This window comes from Lethenteron reissneri, chromosome 20, assembly GCF_015708825.2.
Source record: "Lethenteron reissneri isolate LAM-NWPU_2019-01 chromosome 20, ASM1570882v1, whole genome shotgun sequence".
In the NCBI taxonomy this organism is placed as follows: Eukaryota; Metazoa; Chordata; class Hyperoartia; order Petromyzontiformes; family Petromyzontidae; genus Lethenteron; species Lethenteron reissneri.
This window is the reverse complement of record NC_083798.1, coordinates 2,679,921-2,687,271: the sequence shown is the minus strand read 5'-3', so window position 1 is coordinate 2,687,271 and position 7,351 is coordinate 2,679,921.

The following is a 7,351-nucleotide window of genomic DNA, read 5'->3' as shown; positions in this document are numbered from 1 at the left end:
GCACAGTTCTGTTCGCGAGCACCTGCTTCGATTCGTGAATGCGCATGTAGGGGGGCCGCGTGACCAGCACAAGTCACGCCCGGCCGACTTTTCTCTCTCCATTGATGATGTGGTCTTTACACACCGCGTGGTGTAAAGCTTGCGTGGACAGATCACCACTTGACACTGGTGATGTTCACAGTGCGGTGGGCGAACGCATTCCAACGCGCACCAGCAAAGATTGCTCCCGCTTTAGCCACACAGACTGCAAGAACGAGTTGTGTTTTGCGTGTTTAGTTTGTTGTCCTTCTCCGCACCTCGTATTAGCACGGCTGGCTACGTACGGTGCGAAAGAAGTTCAACATCCATCCATGTTAGTGATCACCGGTTCACACGTATGACACACACACAACACACCAAACAATTCACCTTTTCTTGTATGAAGTCAACGAGTTATCTGAGCAGTCTCCTCGGCACACACCACCCTCTCGCTTCAACTTGCGCTACAGACAGGCAACCACTGTCAGTTCAGCTTCACCAGCAGTCGCCGATCAGAATTTCAATTAAATTATAGCCCCGTGCGTTACATGACACGTAGCAATGGAGGCGGAGGGGGGGGGGTGTCCATTACATCAAAAAATAGCTCCCTGTCACTCACTAACACTGAGCATTTACAATTTATAACGGACAAATCGTGATAATCATTCGGCAATCTCCATGCATATGCCGCTACTGCGACAGTCAGTTAGATTTATTAATTGCATGTAGGCAATTGATACGTGCATGTGATGATGTACATTTGATGTATTTTAATCATGAAAAACTGTGTACACATGGAAAATGGTTTTATGTGAATCGTATGGTAATTCAGTATTGTTCATATTTCAAGTTGTGATCTCCCAGCATTTTCAAGACCAAAGTGCCGCTCTCCAACCGCTGCATGAGTCAATCTGTGTGTCCTCTCTCTGCTCTGAAGAAGGGACGTGGACCGAAACGTCACCTTTTGAACAGAATTGTTGTTGTTGCGGAGGCGGTGAGTATTCTCTTTGTGCTGAACATATACCACGTGTTGTTGTTGTTGGTAATACATTCTAAGTGATCACGCAAGTAAACAAACACAACTAAGAACTCACGATTACGGTATACAAATCACAAGTGGCGTTTTCAACGGATATTGTATAAGAGACGTAATATTACCAAGACTATGAATATATACACTAACCTAGCAGTTTTACATCTATAACGCGACGTGTTGGATCCTAGATAATATTTATTTTTAAAATATATAATAAAGTATAAATATTTAACATCGATAACAGTCACGCGCAATAATTGCTCGCAACTTGGATACAGAACTCAACGGCTTCTAGTGCAACACTGCAACTTAGATAATCGCATTAATCGTGAGTTATATCACCGTGAAATGCGGGTGTACGATTTGCCCGTTATTTGTATCGAGTAATCTGTGTTTCGCGATCTTCAGTGACGAGTCCACGTGCTCCCCTGCGCGTTATGAACGCGGCCCCCCCTCCTGCCCAGCGGATTGCGCGACACGTGCTGCCGTTGTAGAGCCCCCCGCTCGAGAACCTGGGCCAACGGTGGAAATTCCACATTGCCGTGACGGGAGGCCAGGCCGTCCTCCAGGGCGACCGCTTTTAACGACACGTGTGAAGTGTCGTTACGTGTTTTGTCGACCACGCACGGGATAATGGGCTGGGTTTGGCCCGATGCCTGCATTTGACATTTTGATTGTGATATTTACACGACATAACTGGGTACACGAACGCGTTACTTTGACGTTGATAATTCTATATATATGAAAAGTTATTTGATCAAATATAACACAGTGAGCACTAAACCGACTGTCGAATTGTTAGTGAACGGAGATAAATGGATTGATTGTACATACATAACCGTGCAAGATAGCTTCCCTATGTATCTTCACCCTACATGCATGCTGCAATATCACACGCAATGCATACATCGTTTGTGCATTCTGCTACGTTTAGAAATGCATTTCTATACCACTGGCGAATTAAATATATTTTAAAATAGTTATTTACGTGTGTATATTTTATACAGACGTTGTTTTAGTTAAAGATATCACTTTAATGACTCAATGACTGATAACAATTTTACCTTCCGAGTAAATAAGAATATCAACAGACATGCGGATTCATTCACACGAGACAGACCCCTGTAGAGCCAGCTGTACTGTTGGGACTGTTAGCAGGAGGGGTTGGGGTGGTTAGCACCACGCCCGGCCGCCTTTGTCTCCCCATTGCTGATCTTTACACACCACACCGGGTGTTCATTTAAGGCTGGGGTCGATCTCAAAGAAGCCCATGGTCTTGGAGAAGGCCATGATCTTGGAGAGGTCCATGATCGGTTCATATTCATCACTGATGTTGGTCGAGAACGGGAATCCAACTCGGATGGTCTGGTTCGTTGGGCAGTGCACGCTAACCACTGCACCACCGCTCCCCGCTACAACACACATGCACACATACCGTTATACGCACACACACACACGCGTGTGCCTGTACTGTAGGTCTACGTTTATACACGTACCGTGTTGCTCGTTGGTTTATGGCAAGCCGTCATGTGCATCCACTTTGTTCTGAAGGTTTAATTTGTAATTGCATTATTCATCGTACGGTGCTCATATAAACGTAGCAACGCCTCCATGCACGCTTAGCACATTCTCCGAATTATAAGACGCCCCGGAAAGTAAGACGCACCCCGAAACGTTATGCCCAGTGTCAGTAAACTGAGACAAACCTCACCACAAACACGCACAGACTCTCAGCGCGTTAGAACAACACACGACCATTAATACAGCAGGGACATGCGCCTTATAATCAGGATAAAGCAGGGATCATATACTGTACCGTAACCAAATCGTAATTGAACGTTTTACGTACACATTCTCGTTACTTTGCAAAATAAAGCAACAGTAAAACTAGGGAGTCGAATGATGGTAATGTCTATGTACATATATGAACGCACGTGTATATATACACGCATATCAGCATTGGTGGAATTCACTGATAATTGATTATCTGTACACTCTACACAGCATATATATAGCCGGTATACGACGGTATTAAATAGGGCACTTCTCAGAACACGTGTACACGGTACTTACCATTGACGGTACAGATGTCCTACTCTGCTAAGTGTTTCCGCAGAGGAGACGAAGCAGGGAGAGTGAGTGTGTGGTGAGGGTGAGTGAGTGTGTGTGGTGAGGGTGAGTGAGTGAGTTTGGTGAGTGTGAGTGAGTGTGTGTGCTGAGGGTGAGTGTGTGTGGTGAGTGTAAGTGAGTGTATGTGGTGAGGGTGAATGAGTGTGTGGTGAGTGAGAGTGAGTGTGTGTGGTGAGTGTGAGTGAGTATGTGTGGTGAGTGTGAGTGAGTGTGTGTGGTGAGGATGTGGGGAGCGGTAGTGTAGCGGTTAGCGCGCTGCGCTATGAACCTGGCGGCCCGGGTTCGATTCCCGCTCACGGCCAACACCAATGATGATTATCTGAACCGGTCCTGGACCTCCCCTAGGTCGACTCAGCCTGAAATGAGTACCTGGTGCGGTGTGTAAACATCGCTACTGGGGAGACAAAAGCGGTCGGGCGTGGTGCTGGCCACCCACCCCCTCGTGTACCGTGCTGGCCTTCATAGGTGCTCGCTAACAGCACTTGCCCCTACAGTCTGTTAAGGCTATACGGGGGATCTTTATCTTTTATCTTTGTGGTGAGAATGAGTGTCAGTCCTGGGAGCGGTGTGCGCGCACTTCACAACGAACTCGGCCACACGCGAGTTCGATTCCCGCTCGCCACGGGAATATTTTAACCGCTCTGGGGGTCCCTCCCGTGCCTACGTCCGCTCAGCCTTTGCACTCCGATCACCACTGTCGGCTTACTCGCGGTGCGAACGATGTTCAACATTGACGCGCACGTCGGCAATTGCGAGACGAAGCGGCCAGGCTCGGTTACCGACCACGCAGACAAATCTTGTGCAGTGCCTGCATCTCAATAGGTGCTCGCTAACGACGCTTGCCCCGACCGCTTACAACACAGGTTTCATACCGTCACGCCGACATTCGCACGTGTCCCCCCGCTGCGTACCAGCCCACACACACACTGAGCACGTGTGACGCATTCATTTATACTCACAAGCGCCGTACGGTTTAGGTTTGTGCCCGAGCATCATGAACACAATAAGCCATTAAAGTTGAATTGTTATTTCCTCAATACAGCGAAAAAAAAACGTGGAAAAATTAGTGTTTTTTTTTTAATTGCCAAAATGAAATTAACTTGGCAACATTCATTTCCGTGACACAATACGGGGCTGCTGCGGCAACACGTACAGAGCTTACACTAATTGTGGTCAGCTACAACGCGTACACGCATAGACACACGTGTAATGCAGTGATACACGCACGGACAATTAGTAACCAGGCTAAATTCCTGCTTAGATTCCGAGACTTGATATTGGGCACATTCAATGGGCTTGGCGGTCAGCAACATAAATCTGCAAATAAAAAGATCCCCCGTATAGCCTTAACAGACTGTTGGGGCAAGTGCTGTTTGGGATCACCCGATGAAGACCAGCACGGCCCTCATCGCAACGTTGCATTCCCAGTGTTGATGTTTACACATCGCACCAGGCACTCATTTGAGGCTGAGTCGACCCAGGGTAAGGCCCAGGATAACCGTCGCTGCTGTTTGCCGTGAGCGGGAAGCGAACTCGGCTCGCTGGGTTTCGTAGTGCAGTGCGCTGACCACCGTCCCACCGCTCCCCGTAGCATTCCTTCCCACACCACACACACAACACGCCACACCGCCCTCTGCCGACACCGCAGGTGCGCAGCAGCCTACAACACCTGCCGCGACCGGCTCCAGGCTCAGACTCCCACGGCTCAGCTCGCCACAGCCGTCGTGCGGCTTTGTCGGGGCGACGAGACAACGAAGGGAGATGGGAAGAGACGCGTGCGAGCGGTTTTTCGGTGTTCCACGCGCGCAAACAAAAAAAAAACACGCGCGCGCGGTTTCCTTGCGGTGGGGGACCCTTCGGGACCCGCGTAGGGCAACTGCACCCCCCTGCATCATCCGCGGCGCGCTCGCCGCACCCAAGCAAGCCCCCGCACGCGGGCAAAGACGCGAGATCGTCATTGGTAACCCGACCGAGCATCGCGCGCGCGGCCGGGTGCGGAGGGGGCGAGGTGGTGGTGGAAGGGGCATCGCGGGTCGATTCGAGAGAGAGAGTTCGGGACTCGCAGTTGGGAAGGTCGCGAGCTCAGGTCCCGCTGCGGCGATAGCGACCCAGCGAACTCATCCATTCGGGGGTCGATAAAACGAGGGACTACTGTGTGTGGAGTCGTCCGATTGGCGGGACTGTGGAACCCGCAGAACCCCTGGTGGCGATGAGTGATCTCCCAGTGCTGTTTTGGGTATAGAGGCATTGTGTATTGGTACAATAAAGGATATTTACATGTTTAATGGTCGCGGGTTAACGTCTTTGATCTTGAGCACGGAAGCACGTGCGTCCATATCAAGCGAGAGACCTTTTGCAGAAAGTTGCAAACCATCGCACTTGTATTGTCATCATCGGACGTGTGTTTTGGTTTACACGCCCTTCCGCGGAGCGGCGGGGATTAGTAAATGATTCACAGTGCGCTTGGCATTAAAAATCCAGGCAACCACCTTAAGTTAAAGTTAGTTTGTGAATTTCAAGAGTTGATTGTTTCATCCCAGGCAGTAATCACCGCATACACCCACACACACACCATTAATAAAAACACACCATTCATAGAAACGTCAGTGTCTCTCTGATTTAATGGGATAGGTGCACTGCTCACCTAAGTTGGCAGCCCCGAGTTTGTGGTGAAAATGCCACATGTCCATGGTGGAGGCGAGTATACCAGAGGTGTGGACTCGAGTCATGTGACTTGGACTCGAGTCAGACTCGAGTCATGAATTTGATGAATTCAGACTCGATTCGGCAAAATGTACAAAGACTTGTAACTCGACTTGGACTTGCATAACAATGACTTTGTCCCACCTCTGAGGTGTGGACTCGAGTCATGTGACTTGGACTCGAGTCAGACTCGAGTCATGAATTTGATGACTTCAGACTCGACTCGGCAAAATGTACAAAGACTTGCAACTCGACTTGGACTTGCATAACAATGACTTTGTCCCACCTCTGGAGTATACTCTACGGAAGGCCAAGGGCAGGTGCAGATATCACTCGGTACAAGTGTGCATGGCCGTGAATCGATTGTAGTCTGCACACCCCTACGCACAAACACCTTCGGCATTGTAAGTCACCCATGACACACACCAATGCACTCAACTCTAACACCAACCCATACAGATGAGACTTCCAACGTACACTCAACAACCTAGCATTAGGTCAGTGGGACATTATAAAAATACTCCTCTATATGGGTCCTAAGAGTTTTTTTTGACAGCCAGTTCCACAGCAGAGCCCATACAAGGCACACATCATCCCTCCCTTCCCCTCGAAAAAAAAACCCTCTCAGCCCTTGAGTTACAACACCGTGGTTTACACATTGCTCCAAGTTTGTCGACATGAACAGTCACATGTCTGTGTGTGTGTGTGTCACTCTCCGCTGGAGGCTGCCTCGAAGACGACACCTCCTTGTCCTCCCAGTGCTCCACTCCGGCGTGACGTGTTGGCCTCTCCGTAGCAATCAAAGCGCTCCTAGTGTCGTCTACCGGGCAGACGAGAGGGTTGCGACCAGTATAGCGCTTTCAGACGTTTGACCGCAAGCATACATCGGCGGGAGGTGTGAAGACCTGAAAGGAGACCATTATGTGTTCATGTAAGGGACACTTACACACGCACACACAGTTACAAGTAACACGTTAGTGCGGTGGAGTATTGGTGCCCTTCCCAGTAACATATTCATTTGACATTAATCAAATATATTGTCAAGAAGATAAAGGCGCGGCCCTGCAATTGCTTGCTCACAGCACTGCTGACGACGCGACCCTGGTAGCTCTGGAGAGTCAGTCTACTACCAGGGGGCTACCAGAACGGCTCATCATCCACGCTGGGTAGCATTGTTAGACGAGGTGGGAGTAACCACACCTGACCCCACCACACACGCGACCAGCCGAGCGAGTGCGGTGAACCCATTTCTACTTTGAGATCCAACTGGCGAATTCTTGATAAAAAATCCAGCGTGATGAACACGACATAATAGTCGTATCCTTATTGTTAAATTACACTCGGACTCAACATCACTTGTGGTAGGGGAATGCCGATATATTTATCATCACCACGGATTCAATTAATTGCCATTGTTTATGGCCGTGATTGTATTCCAGAATCGATTTTGCCTGTCTGACTTTA